The sequence below is a fragment of the Ambystoma mexicanum genome, chromosome 1p (genome assembly GCF_040938575.1).
Source record: "Ambystoma mexicanum isolate Mex_15411 chromosome 1p, UKY_AmexF1_1, whole genome shotgun sequence".
Lineage (NCBI taxonomy): Eukaryota > Metazoa > Chordata > Amphibia > Caudata > Ambystomatidae > Ambystoma > Ambystoma mexicanum.
In genome coordinates, this window is record NC_090921.1 from 601,886,433 (window position 1) to 601,900,915 (window position 14,483).

General features: G+C 45.4%; 1 protein-coding gene across 2 annotated transcripts in view; it reads right to left on the reverse strand.

Annotated features, from left to right (window-relative positions):
• The window catches only part of LOC138576543 (hepatic lectin-like), a 338,738-nt gene extending 327,249 nt beyond the window's left edge, over nucleotides 1-11,489 (reverse strand). For both annotated transcript variants that reach the window (XM_069649562.1, XM_069649564.1), the window contains exon 1: nucleotides 11,321-11,489. The gene's annotated coding sequence lies outside the window, so the exon portion shown is untranslated. The remainder of the gene's footprint in view (nucleotides 1-11,320) is intronic.
• Between the last annotated feature and the right edge of the window lie 2,994 nt (nucleotides 11,490-14,483).

Consider the following 14,483-nt stretch of genomic DNA (forward strand, 5'->3'; position numbering starts at 1 on the left):
TTCTCTCTCCTTTTTCCTCCACTTCCATTAATAGTGGCACTCGGTGGGAGGTCTTTTTGGCTTCCTTCCACTCCTCCAAGACCAGCATTAATGTCTATCTGAATGGCACTGTCTTGGTCCAGGGCCCTCAGCCCAATTTCCTCCTTTTCGATAGGCATTTCCCCCCATTTTATCAACTTCCTTCGTCTTCCTGCTACTCCTACCAGCACTGCTTTGACATCTCCACCATCTCCTCCTTCCGCCGCCTCTCTGGCACCCTCCTCATCCTGTGTGGCAACTCGCCATCTCCTTCTTCCTACTATGCCCACTCTCGGGTCCCTTTACCACCTCCGCAGGGCACACCTCTAGCCTTTACCCCCCCCATGTAAGTCTTTCAAATGTGGCAATCTGCTCCACATCACTACTCTCAACTCTCGCTCTGCTGTCAAACACTCCTCTGGTATCTGCCACCTCCTTTAAGAAATTGACCTGGATGTCCTGGCTCTCACCGAGACATGGTTCATGTCCAGCTCTGTCATGAGTGTTGCCACTCTCCTCCCCGATGGCTACAAGATCCTCTCCGAACCAGGAACCAATGGACCCGGAGTTGGAGTAGCCCTGATATTTCCGGAGTGAGTCCCTGCTTCTGTAATTCCTACACAGGCCTCCTCTTCTCTCCTTGCCTCGACCGCTCATCTTCTCCTCCTCTGGGACCTCAACATCCATCTGGATGCTTCTAACCCTTCCTCAGGGCTCTTCCGCAAACTCTGCAACACCCTATCTCTATTCTACCCTCTGGCCCAACACACACTGCTGGGCACACCTTGGATGTTCTCATCCCATCAGACTACTCCCTCTCTAACCCTATCACCCCACCTTTCGCGTGGACTGATCACTTTCTGCCCTCCTCCCAACTAAAGCTCTCTGTCCCCTAGGTGAAGCTGACCCCAGCACTGCCACCTACCTTCTCGGTGAGCCGGCTCATGAAGCGTGTGCCAGTGGAGCCCTTTGCCACTACATTCTCTCCTCCTCCTACGCCTGCAGCTGATTCACACTCTGACACACCCCTCTCTGACCTGCATCGTTCCATCTCTAACACTGCAGATGTCCTTGCCCCTGTCTGTGAAAATCTGCTGAAGCCTATCTCCAAGCGCAACTCTTTGTATGACTCCGACCTCGCCACCCTAAAACAAAATTGTAGGGTGGCTGTAAGGAAGTGGAGGGCATCAGGCACATTCTCTGACTAACTGGCATACTGACTGCTCTAAAGGCAATACAGACTCCCCGTCTTGTCCAAGAAGCTTGCCCACATCCAAGCCCGTGTCTCTGCAGCCTCTAACAACATGGCCAAACTCTTCAAAATCTGCAAGGAGCTGGCCAATCCTACTGCAGTCTCCACCTCTGCTGTTCCCACCCAGGCACTCTGCATGGCTCTGGCTTCTCACTTCACTAAAATACAGGACATCCTGTCTGCTCTCTCCTCTTCCTCCCCCTCTACATCCCTCTTGTCACCTCTCCCCCTCCTCCTTTCTCTTCATTCTCTGTGATCACTTTTGACAATGTTTCTAGACAAGTCCGATCTATGAAAGTGTTGTCCAAGCAGGTGCTCCCCTGCTCCTCCAGAACCATCAAGGGCCACATTGACACCCTCGCTCCAGCCGATTTCTGCAATCACTCTTTTGCCACTGGAACGTTCTCCTCCACACATAAGCACTTCTTTGTGCTGTGCACCCACTCCTGAAGAAATCTTCCACCGATCCTTCCTGTCCGGCAATCTACCACCCTAATCTCTATCACTCATTTCCTGGGCAAACTCCTGGAAAAGCTGGCCATCTCCCAGCTTACTCTTCACACTGAATCTGTTGGTTGTCTCCATGACCATCAGTCTGGCTTCAGAGCAGCCAGAGGTTCAGAAATGGCCCCCCTGAACACCCGCGAAGATCTGCTCACTAATCTTGAATCTAGCTTTCCCTCTGTCCTCATTCTCCTTGATCTTTCCTCTGCTTTCGACACCGTCAATAATGCCATCCTGATCAATCGTCTCTGTGAGAACCTGGGCATCATAGATCAGACTCTGGCTTGGCTGACCTGCTTCCTCCTGGACTGACCCTCCCAGATCCAACTGGGGTTCTTTCTCTCCACCGCCTCGTCTCCATGTGTGGTGTTCCACAGAGCTCTAACCTCTCACCCTGACTTTTCAATTTGGCCCCTGTGGCCCACCTCATCTCTACCTTGTCCTGTAATTTTCAGTGTTATGCGGATGACACTCAACTCTCCTTAAGATTCCACTCAGCCTCCTCTCCTGTCTCGCTCGTTCCTGACTGTCTATCTGCGATTTAGGAGTGGTCCACCTCCAATGATCTCTACCTTAATGCCAGTAAGAAGGGGATCCTTCTCATTGGCACCCTTGATCTTGATTCCCCTCTCTCACTCCTTATGCCCTTTCCCTGCGACTTCCTGTGAGGCAAAAAATCATGGTGGCATGTTCGACTCCACTCTCTCCTTCTCTCCTCACATCACAGACCTCTCCAAGAAGGCCACTACCAGATGCACCTCCTATTCATTTTCTCACTTTCCCCCAGAAGCTCACTGTCTTCGGAATCCTGGTTTTCTCTGGGCTGGACTACTGCAACAGCCTCTTTATCAATCTGCCTTCCTTTACTCTCCGCCCTCTGCAACCAATCCAGTACAGGACTGCGAGACGTGTCCTTGGCCTAAAGCCCAGGGATCGTATCTCTGCAGCCTTGAAATCTAAACTCTGGCTGCCAGTGGCTGGAAGAATCAAGTTCAAGACCCTCTGCATCATCTACAAGGCTTTATGGGGCCGGGTGCTGCACTAAATCCAACTCTATCTTTCTAAAGACCTCCCTTCTCGAGCCCTTCACTCAGCCACTTCCGACTCGCTGAGGGTCAGATGCTTCTCCAGGCAGAGAGTGGGGGGTAGATCTCTCTCCTCTGCAGGTGTCTCCCTCTGGAATGGCCTCCCTGCACCTTTCAAACCTGAGCAGGAACACCTGAAGTTCCAGAAGCAGCTCAAGACTTTCCTTTTCGCTTCTGCTTTCTCTCTCTCCCCTGCTGACCTACCCGTCGGCTGCGCTGACTGGTTGCCTGTCTATCCTCTAAACCTCAATGAGCACCAGGCTCCTCCACGAGCAGTAGCCCCTGCACTGCTCGGGTCTACCGTGCACTTAGGGGCCGTATCTGTAACCCTACAGTCCCCTGCCTCCTAGCACTTACCCAGAGCCGCTTGGCCCGGCTGCCCTTACTTAGAGCATTAATGCCCTGATTGCACTTCCCTTCCCCTCCCCTTGGCACTTCTCCCCTTCCTCTCTCCCCCACACCCGCACTTGTACAATCTAAATGACACAAGGCCTAGTACGATCGTTGTTTTGGCCTCCCTCTGTCTTCCCTATCTTGTCTTGTTGCGCCTAGAGACACTTGTGTACAGGCGCGTTATAAATTACTCATCATATCATTTATCCATGGTGGCTGCATGGATGCCCCCAGCACATGATGTAATATCAATGTTATGTCATTAGTACAAGAAAAGAAATGCTCAGATTGCAGGTATATGTGTCCTTGATGCAGAAAGTGATTTTGATCTGCCCATTACATCTATTTATTTTTTTATTTATTTTATTTGCATTTTAAAGCGATCACACAGCCCAGGGGCATCGAGGCGCTGTTACAGATTTATTTTTGTTTTTGGCGGACCTGGGGAACGAACCTGTGTTGCTTCGTGTTGTCTTGCTTCCAAGGCGAGCAGGTTGCCACTGAGCTATCCTCCCAGGACAATCTAGCATCAATCTAGCTTCTCCCATCGCATTCATTCCTCAGAGGTCCTCTAATGCACTACCTGCTCAATTTGCCCAGGCAAGTGCTCCTCTCCAGTGCTCCCCTCCAGTGCTCCTTTCTCTCTTAATGTTCCCTTCCACCAACCACTCCGTCCCCTATCTGCTGTTTTTTCCACCTCCCCGTGCTTCTGCTTTAAAAATAAAAATGATGTTTTATATAAATGTACCGTCTTCTCACTAACTCAAATTTAAACAATCCCTTTTCTTACACAACACTGTATATTCACGGGTTACCAAATAATCTGCTTTGCAGAGTAAGGTGAATATCTCCTTTATCCGGTGACCACAATTTCCATTTAATTCAATGAGGCCTAAAGAGCCAATGAATTAATAATGCAATTAGAATGATCTATTGTGAAATGCTTAGCTAAACTGCCCATGAAATAATGTTGCTGCAGTAAAAATTGGTACCAGAATTACCAAAGAAAGAACATTGCCAGACATGTAAAGCTATTGGAATGTTGACGATTCTAGTGAAACATTGAAGTCACAGCTTTCATTAACAAAGGTAGGAAAGTAAAATTCCAAGATGGCAGCTACAGAGCATGCACCAGGGACGCGTTAGCAGCATTGTTAAACATTGTCTTCCATTGTCTACTTTGGTCTTCGAAATAGTGTTTAATATCCCACGTAGACAGCCTTTATTCTCCCAGAGGAGGTTGAGGCTTCACAGTGGCAAACTGAACATATTTAGTCAAAAGACATTTTATTTTCTTCTGTATGATTTAAACCTTTTTCGTGTGATTTGGAATGAGAAGTGTTGTGAAAATGTATCACTTAGAGTAGATCAAGCAGGAGGGGACTGGGGGAAGACAGAGCTCTCAGCTACACACATATCAGACGGGATGGCCTCTCCAGTTCTGTTATTTTCTTTACATTCTGATCATGACTGGATGGGCCCCACATTCCTGACATGTAACAAGTTAAACACTGGGAGGGCCCACAGCCTTGAGTATTCACTGCTACTAATGAATTGGCCAAAATCACTTACAGAAAGCCTTCCTGATAGCCACTTTCACCTGGTCCCACTTCTAGACTCTCTGCTGCAGAAGTGTCATACTTCCTCATGAATTTACAATATCAGTGCTTATATTATTTTTAAATGAAATCAATTCAATGGAAAAGAGAAAAAGGCATTAAATATATTGACCATCACACAGACAATCAAAATAAATATTTAATGGGGAAGACATTTAATTGACCCTCATTATACGTTTCGTGCTATTTCAGCGGTAAAAATGTTGAGAAACCACCAAACTGTATTACCGTTACCGCCACTTAATACAGACGTATTACCGCCAGATTACAAGTGGCAGTAGGCAGTATAAATTGCTATTTATTGTGAATTGAAATTTGGCAGTGAACCCTCCAACTTTCCACCAAAATCATAGTTAGGCGGTGCAGCAATGCAGCAGTAAATTGTAATACCGCCGCATTTTGCCCGCCCCGACTAACTTGTAATGAGGCCCATTGTCTGAGAGGGAAAAGTGGAAGGCAATGGGTTTGGCAATGAGAGATAAGATAACCCAGCATTTATTCACATGCAGACATTGCTGCCAGTGGGGGAAATGGTCAGACAAACAAGAGGTTTGAAAACTGCGACTTAGGCTATCCCACCATTCATAAAATCCAGGGCACAAGTCTAAGCAAACCTCAGCATGAGCCAGCTCATCCTAAGTATTAGTTATAGGGGAGATCATTGGGCTCCGTACTATCGAGAAACGTTTGTTTAAAAACGTACTATAAGAAAATGTTGTGTTGTGGTCACAGTGATACCAAACACTTGTTTCTCATTATCTGTGATGCAGTAACACAAACAGACTCACACACACTAACCCACGCACACCCTTTATATATAGCCTATACAGCTCGTTTAGTTAGTCATTTAAAGGGATCTTTCCATAAGAATGTGAATAAATAAACAATGATTTCGCGACTGCCCCATATCTGCTACTACTGGGACAAACTCTGTATTGTGGAAACCTAATGAGCATACCTTTCAACCCTGCGCCACGTGTACATGTTTGTCCTCCTACCAAGCTTAAAGTGTCTAATAGACTTTACTAGATTTATCCTCCAAGTGTCCCTTCTTTTTCCGATCAAAACATGCTCATGTTCATTAACTTGATAGGCTTTCCACAAAAGATCCCATGACCCAGCCCTATTTTGACATTCATCAGATTGAAAGGTATGAAGAGGGACAATTTTGGCGATTTCACTTGCACTGGATAAAGGGATAGTTGGGAAGGATAAAGTAAAAGTACATGAAAAACTATCAGGTTTTTGCTTAAAAAAACAACAGGGTACGTACACCATTCAACCCATGTACATATTCATGTCTGCAATCACACGTACAAAAAACATAGCACCAAACATACTAAACTACACAGAAGCACATTTAAATGTAACAAGATCTATTGGACATGCCAATGCTTGTTTTAAATGTGTACACAGTTAACAGTTGTCTCGGCTGGGGAAGAGTGGAAGAACATCTAACTAGATGCCTAGATGCCCCAGGGCTTGGTGTGCAATACAAATGTCAAAATAAATAAATAACTAGGTCAAATTAGCAGTTTCTTAGCCCTGCATCCTACATTTTTAAATGGAGATCTTGCATCTTGCTGCCAATATTGATGAACTTAATGATTGATTCGGCCATTGCTCTGATTCCTTAGGCCAATGAAAAATTGACACTCCATCAGCCTAAAAACTGGAAGCTAAATGGCTCACACCGGACTCTGGTCCTTGAAGAATCTAAATGGATTGAACGTCACTTCAAAAGACAATAGAGATCAGACCTTCAAAAGACAATAGAGATCAGACTACAAACATACTCTTTAGGCCAATGTGGCATAGTACACAAAAACAAGTATGAAGTTAGACAAGCACCGCTCACATTATGTTTACATTTATAATGCTACAAATGCACAAAAGGAACTGTGAAAAATAATCACCACGCTCCCCATACCACGCCCAGCCCCAAAAGACTTATGCATACAATTCATACTGTTTTTTTTACTTTTTCCTCCAGCATTATATCTAATGTTTATGAATGCCTTAAAACAGATAACATCAGAATTAACTTGCTTCCTGACAGCTCACTTAAACCCATCCTTCTATGCCATTTTCTTATACACATACCTTATTTACATCTTTAGGTATGGATCAATTCCTGTTATTGGTCATGTATAGCTCTCCAGTGGCTCAACATCATCAACTCCTGTCTCTCACATGGTACAAAACGCACTGCAATAAAAACTGGACAAATCTCAAGCCTCCTCAAAAAACATCTCTCGACCCCACACTACCTGAAAACGACAGCTCCATTACTATGGGGGGGGGGAGGATAGCTCTGGGAAGCAAGACAACGCAGCGCAACAAAGCTTCAAATCCTGATTCTACACTTAGAAACCACACGTGGTATTAAGCCTGTTATAAAAGAACAATTATAAATATAACTATCCTACCATACCTCACCAGAATCATGGAATGCTTTGTCAATACCCAACTGCAACAACACATCACCACAAACAACCTTTTCAACCCCTTCCAATCGGGCTTTTGACCTGGACACAGCACTGAAACAGCCACTTTTCACATCCCCAATGTCATCCACAGCATCACAGACAAAGGGCACACAGCACTACTCATACTACTCCACCTCTCTGCAGCCTTCAACACCATCAGCCACAACATTCTTCTATCCTAACTATAGGATGAATCTTTCTGGCACCATACTCAATTGGTTCACCTCCTTTCTAAAGGAGAGTACACACTTTCTCTCCAGGCTCCCTTATTTCTCAGACCCCATCCCAGTCAAATATTGGGTCCCGCAAGGCTCTTACCGATCTCTATTGCACTTCAACCTATATATTGAATCTCTTGGACAGACCCGTAGCAAACAAAGGCTCGATTTCCACTAATATGCAGAAGACTCACACATTTCTGACCAAATTCCATCCCCTTCACAACTCCACTGCCTCAAAACCTGTCTCTCCACCATCACCAACTGGATTGCGAACTACTTCCTAAAACTCTAACCTTCCAAAACTGAATACCCCCTCATCTGCCCCTAAAGGCACAAACCCAATCTTACTCCCTGGATCCAAGAACTCGCCATGGACAACCCCCACATATCCTTCTCCACACATATCAAATCCCTTTCCTTCACCATCGACCCCCACCTTTCCTTCACACACCAGAGAGCCGCTGTCACGAAAACATGCAATCTCCAACTATACCTCCTACCGAAACCAGACATATGCTTCCTCCTGACGACCTCCGCACCACAGTGCAAGCACTGGTTCTCTCTAAGCTGAACTATGGAAATGCTCTCCTCATTGGTCCCCCCTACGGCACCCTTGCTCCCTGCAAGCCATACAACACGCTACAACCGGACTAATCCTCCACCTACCCAAACATTCACACATCACCCCTGCTCTTGCCCAGCTCCACTGGATACCCATACCCTAGAGAACTGTCTCCAAAGGACTCAAAATCAAACTCATCACATAGACAAACACTAGGGCATGGAACACCCTACTTGTTCACCTATGCGCTGCATCTTCCATTACCACTTTCAGAAAGAGCCTCAAAACATACCTGTTGTCCCACACATACCCCTGCCCTCCTCCACCATCACTTGTCTATCCTAATCTTCCTATCCTTCCCTGAAAACTTGTTATAACTTATTTTTTCACTTCCCACCTTTTGAAACTTTGAACCATGGAAGGCGCTCAGAGACCCTGTGGGTAGAACCAGCACTAAACAAAAAATCAAATACAATACATAAATACAATATTTAGCAAATGCTCTTGCTTACTGCTAGATGGCAGCCCAGCCACACTATTTAAGTAATTGGCTCAATTTAATACATTGGCAGATACGCTCTTCAGTTAATTAACTAAAGCATTTGCATGTCTGAAGAAAGCTGTGGTCACCCGACTATTAAAAAAGTCAATGTCAATTTTGGAGATGTTTCTAATTATCGAAATTTTGAACACACCTTCTGTGGCAAAAGTTCATGAAAATGCAGTGACCTTGCAGCTGCAGACCTCAGTTGAAACTCGGCCTCATTACAAGTCAGGCGTTAAGGGTTTAACGGCGCCGTCGGCGCCGTTAACCCTTAACGCCTGATTCACACTTTAACGCCTGCTTTTTGCAGGTGTTAAAGTCCAAGGCGCTAAGCGACCTTGGTGCTAATTACGGCACCGTAATTTACGGTGCCGTAATTAGCGCCTTCCCCATCCCCATTATCCCCTATGGGGCAAAAATGGGAATGGGGAAGGGCAAATGGTGAATGGGGAATTACCGCCCCACTCACCTTGGAATGGGGCGGTAATTCCGCCATCCACCATGGCGGAATCCGGCATGGACCATGGTGCTAACAGCACCATGGTCCACCGCCTGACTTGTAATGAGGGCCACAACAGTCTCTTTGATTGAGTTCAGGTGTGATTTCGGCCTGCCAGAGGAGCAGAGTCTGTTTTACTTTCAGTTCTGGAGGATCTCTAGAACCATGTGGACGTAGGGAATTCCACACCGCTGGCCCTGCTGGAATTATCTGCAGCATTTGACACCATTGATCAGGACATCATATTAGGCTGGAATGTCTGGGCATAGATAGGTTTTCCCTAGACACGATGGCTTCCGTCTTCAGGGATAATAGCCCAGCAATCTCTCTGTCTACCATAGAGCAGAATTTCTGTGGCATCAGTGGTTGCATAGGGATCAGCCCTTTCTTTGCTCCTCTTTCATGTCTATGCTCCTCTCAGAGGTGGACTAACCTTTAGGAAACTCTGGAGATTTCCCAGTAGCCCTCTGCACCCTGTGTCTCTTTTGTATGGTAATTTATTTTATTTAATCATTTGCTCATTGAAAAAATCTTGGGCCTGCTGAAAATGTGCAATATGGGGCCACTTTGATAATGTGTTTCCAGGGCCTCTTTTAGACCTGTACAATTACGTGGGGGTAATGCACAGTTAATTGTACAACGGTCTGACTATACAGCATCCACCTCTTGTCTCCCTCCCTGACTGCTGGCCTTTGGCTCCTAGTCGTTGGGCCTCATCCTAATCCCTGGCAGCTCTCTCTCCGGCAGCTTTCCCTATCATCTACACGGGTGAATGACCTAGCGGGTTTCAGGGGCAGTAGGCTGTCTGTGTTGTTTCGATGTGTTTTTACCACAGAAAATGTGACCTCATTTGTATACTGCATTTGCCACAAAATGCCTTTACGTGAACAGGCACAGAACATCTCTGTAATTCTGGTGTTGTTCCTGTCAGGAAATGACTGTGCCAATAGTATCTATGTCAGTATACCCACTGCTATACGACAACTGCAGAATCTCCAGAATGGTGCCCGTTCCACCACAGGTGCAAGATGGAGGAATCTATTGCTCCTTCTCTCTTACAGACCTGCCCTGGTCCCCAGTCTCAACTCGACAAAGGCTAAACACAGTGCGCATATCACATGGGGCCTTTTTGGAGAGGGATCTACTTTTCTGTTTGACAAACTTCACTGGTAAACATACAAATAGCACGTTTAGGCCTGCCTAAGGCTTTCAGATGAGTGAATAAAAATGTAAAAAAATCACGGGCTGGAGGTAAATCTTTCACTTTCTGACAAATCATATTTGGAACTCTATTACAATTTCCCTCAGGGAAATGTCACTTTTCAAGTTTTAGGAAAAAACCTAAGCACTAGCTCTTCATTGGTCACTTCAGTCCCTAACTTGATCTAGTTCACATTCAAGCATCAATAATGAAATACAGTCATCCATTCCTATGGCAAAAAGTAATTCTACAAGTGTCAATCCAGAGTATAGCATACCACAGTGAATTGATTTCACTTCTATCTAGACATATGTTTGAGGTTTTCTAGTTGCTTTCTCTCTGCTTTTCTCGCTCCAAGATGCTTTGCAAATGGCCCACTCCTAAAGTACCTACAGAACTCCCTGTAGATCAGGACTTCCATGGACAGGGAGTTCTGTAGGCACTGTAGGAGTGGGTCATTTGCAAAGCATCCTGGAGCGACACCAGCACAGAGGAAGGAACTAGAAAACCATAAAAGAATTTTCTAAAGAGAAGTGAAATAAATTCACAATAATTGAATAGCACAAGGAGGGCTAAGTCGGGACTGACAGGCAGGCGAGTGAGAGCAGGTGGGAGTCAGTGTATTGATAGCTATCAAAAAGGGACAATTTTTACAGTTTTACTTGCACTTGAGTGAGTGACTTTTTGGGACAAGAAAGCAAAACACACGAACAACATCATGGTATTTGCTAAAAGCCCCGGTGTAGCTGCAACACTCAAGCCATATATACCTCCATTGAAAAAAATGCATTCGTATAGAAATCCTAGACTGAAAACACAAACATTGACACATACATCACACACACACACACCACACACACATTTTGGCTTTGACTTGTATCAACATTTAAGCTGCTAGCTTTAACCTCAACATTTACTATAATATGTACTTACGTTTATATTTGCAATTTCCACCTCGGTTCTACTTTTGCTGTTGTCTCCCACACAAAATCTTATCCTTCTTTTATTCACAATGGGCGGCTAGTCACAACACTTTGTCTTTGGTAAAGAGTTTCAGGGCGGATCCTCCCAAGTACACACCGCTAAGCAGCTGCTGTCGCTACTGGCATATGCATTTGTGTTACTTATCTTTAGACAGATTATTGTGGTTTTCTAATTCCTTCCTCTTTGGTGGCGTTGCTAGGGGATGGTTTGCAAATGATTAATTCCTATGGTGTCTACAGATGTCCAGGTCGACACGAACTGCATGTATATCTAAATATATTTATTGCTGTTAATATTTCTTTTTTTGCTTATGGTTTTGGTTTACATTAAATTAATACAACCAACAATAAAAGAAAAAAGGAAGAAAGCAAGGACTAAAAATACAAGTAAAGGAAGAAGTACAAAAACAAAAACATGTGTACACAGTTCATTGCAAACAATTGAAAACCTCTGTACCAATCGCATTTAAAAAGTAAAAAAGTAAGCATCAGCTATGATTATTAAAGGAATGGTTCGGTCAAAATGTTTTATTGCCCCTACGGGTCGACCATGTGTTTCTAAGCCTAAGTCGCTTGATTTTAGAAAAATTTCCTATGGACCTTACCCGAGTTTTCGTCCATTAAACGCACACGAAAACAGGCATCAGGGAGCTGCCATTTTGTGATAATCCTATCATTTCCCCCATCGCCCTGGCTGACCTGCTTTTGCGGCACTTAATCATATCCACCGCCCCTGAGCCTGTCCTCAGCAAACGCGTACCGCCCATTTTACAACACCAAAGCACGTCTCGTGTCAACATCCGCTGCGCTTCAGCTAATGACGTGTTGCCATGGAAATGGCAGGACGCCTCTTTCCTCAATAAGTATAAACAGACCGTTTCACAACACACAGCAGCAGATTTTCGATTCCATTCCTCTCTCTGTGTTACTTTGAGTATTCTGTGACTCGTTTCTGTGCTCTGGTCAGCTACCTTCGTTGCTTGTAGCCCGTGTGAACAGATACCAGTACCACCGCTATAAACTATTTTAGTTTGTTTAACACACAATGGCTACAGTAATGCCCTACATGTAGGAGCCCGAGTATACCGAGGAGGAACTACTGGAAAGGGAAACACGCGAAAACGATGGGTCTTCGGACAGCAGTTGGGAGGACGATTGAACAGCTGAAGAGCCTGGACCTAGTCGCATGGACGGTGTTTCCACATGGTGCACATGCAATCGGTGCGAGCTAATGCCAACCGAGGACGAGAACTGCTGCTGCTGTGAAAACCCGGGATGCGTGGCCTACATTTCGGAAGGCGAGCCACGACCGCAATGCATCACCGAGCTGCCAGACTTCAGGGCAGCCTGCGTCACACGGTCCGTGTTGAGGATAATGATGGTGCTTATGCACGAACTTCGCGCAACTGTTCATCCTTGTAATCCGAGTAACGAGTAAGTATACTCTGCTTGTCATGCCACTCCTATTTCATGGTCTTCTACTATATCCAAAATTACATATACATATCATTGTAACGCATGAAAGTCGTTCAATAGTGTGCAGTGTCTAGATAGCATTTGTCCAAGCAAAATGCCTATAGTTACAAGAATTGTCATTGACAACAAACGTTTATTAAACTTATCTTGGTCATTTAAAAACAGTTTGTTTCATTCCTTTTCACAGGTGGTACAGGCTGGTGGCCTATCGTTCCTTTACATGGTGGCTTCACGGGAGGCTTGGACACCGCGTTTGAAGAGTGATACCCGCCTGTGCTGTTCGTGCCATAAGAGAAACGTTCCCGAGTGACAGCGGTCAGTACAGGGGTTTTTCTCTCGCTGTGCTGCAACCTGCCCTGAACAATGTTTAAAGTCTTGTATTTTTGTGTCATCAAAATAAGATACAAAATAAAACACCACATATATTTTAACAACGGTTGTTTCGATTTTTTAAACGAATCAAGTGTGTCTCCATTCAAGGATGGACGTCAGACATCTGTGCTCGGAATGGGTGAAGGTCAGGTCGCTGTGAAGCAGGGTGGCCACTATCTAAGCTAACATAATATATTCTCAATAATGCATGCACTAAATAACACTTGTTCAAAGTCTTTCAGTCGGTTATGTCTCTATGAAAGTCACACATATATCTATACTATCAATTAACAATGGATTATACAGGCCTTAGTTTAAGGGTCTTGACCACTATAATACACTGTTTGAAGTGTGGGTCTGTGCTCACAAGAATCTCCGGTATGTGGCATTTGTTATTGATAGGCAACGATATACTGCAGTAGGGGTCTAATGTTAGTTGGGGATCTGCTAGGTGAGCATCATGGCGTGGTCAGTGGTCTGGCACATGAAGAGAATACCTTGCAGGGACACAGGGTCAGAATGGCAGTAAGTTTCCACTGGCGAGGGTGCGTGGGCAAGGACACATTTGTGGAGATGAACGAGCTATGTGCTTAGTTCAGGCTGGTTCACATGCAGGACCGTGATCTCAGAGGAAGAGTGATGTGTTACATTTATTAGCTGTCGCAAATACCTCTGGAATTCCAGGGTGTGGGCCATGCGCTCTGCGCGCTGTACTATCGCAGTGAGGCCTGGTCACCAAGATAGAGTGGAAAGGGGGTACAAAAATGGATACCCTGTGTCCTGCTCAGTGGTCCCATCTACGCGAATGTCATCCAAAGTTAGCATCAGATAAGGGCAAGGGGCAAAACCACTACTGGAGGCACTTGGTACGAGTTTCTACTGAGAAGTAAAGGATGAGAGGGGCCTGATGGCCCCTCGCACCCGGGGATGAGCGCTGGCATGGGGGGCTGTCACGGGCGCAAACGGCCAAGGTGCCAAACAGCATGTACACTTCAAAAGGTATCCCACGCCCAGGGGCCATCACTCACATGGCCTCCTCAGATCCCGTGTCTCCATGCAGGCCTCCCCGAGGCAGGCCGCCCCCCTGCAAACCACATAATACCACGACATACACATGTCATTCATTCACAAACACACCCCTGTTTCTAATACTTTATAAACCACTTGATATGTCTCATGAGAACATCTTTGTGCTTTGCAAGTCAACTCCTGAATCTTCTACCTGAGAAGCACTGAGATCTATGCTAATCTGCTCGTCGTCGTGC